Below are 1,068 nucleotides of genomic sequence, written 5' to 3'. Positions count from 1 at the left end.
ATTTAAATTAAACTAGTAAATCTGCCTTGTATCAATCTTGATGACTGTGAAACCATGCTGGATTGTTGCAAAAAAATCACACAAAGTTTGCAATAATGATTCCAAGTAACTTCTAGTGAACTTCATTTACATAAATTGCTTGGAGATATTTTCCTTCAGAGGAGATTGGAGATCAGTTTTGATAAAGGTATTCTAAATTCTGAGGAGGCTGGATGGCGTCACATGGCTCCCATTGGTGGAAGAACCAAGAGCAAGAATGAACAGATTTAAACTAATTTACAAAAGGAACAATGAAGATGAGTAATCTAGATTGGCTGCCTGGATTTTGATTTTTATTCAATCACAGGATGAGGATGTCATTGGCTATGCCAGCATTTATTACCCATCCCTAGTTGCCCAGAGGGTGTTTAAGTGTCAACCACATTACCATGGATCTGGAGTCACATGTAGGCCAGACTAGGTAAGATGGCCGATTTCCTTCCCTAAAGGGCATCAGTGAACCAGATGGGTTCTTCATGTCATCAGCAGTTCAGTGATCATCATGAGACTCTGAGCTCAAATTCCACCATCTGCCTTGGAACCTGGGTCCCCAGAACATTGCCTGGGTCTCTGGATTAATAGTCTACTGATTGTATTGCTCGGCCGTCACCTCTCCTGGCTCAGTTGAGATGGACTTGGTTTGTTTCCTGCAAAGGAATAGTGTGAAGGGTTTCGGTGAGATGGTGAGGGAGTGGTACTGGGTAAATTGCTCCAATAGGCAGCTGGCACGGATGTGATGAGCTGACTGCCCACCTTCTGTAACCATCCTGTGAACACAATCCCACTGCATCTTACCTCATGGCTGAAATTCAGCTGAGTCATCTTATCGTTGAAAGAAGACCCAGATTTTTTTTGAAGAATCCCTACAGTGCAGAAACTGGCCCTTCAGCCCAACAAGTCCACACCAACCCTCTGAAGAGTAACCCACCCAGGCCTATTTCCCTACATTTACCCGTGACTAATGCATCTAACCTGCATATCCCTATACACTATGGGCAATTTACTATCACTGGTTCACCCTAACCTGCA

Source organism: Hemiscyllium ocellatum, chromosome 33 (assembly GCF_020745735.1).
Source record: "Hemiscyllium ocellatum isolate sHemOce1 chromosome 33, sHemOce1.pat.X.cur, whole genome shotgun sequence".
Lineage (NCBI taxonomy): Eukaryota > Metazoa > Chordata > Chondrichthyes > Orectolobiformes > Hemiscylliidae > Hemiscyllium > Hemiscyllium ocellatum.
Note: the sequence above shows the minus strand (reverse complement) of the source record.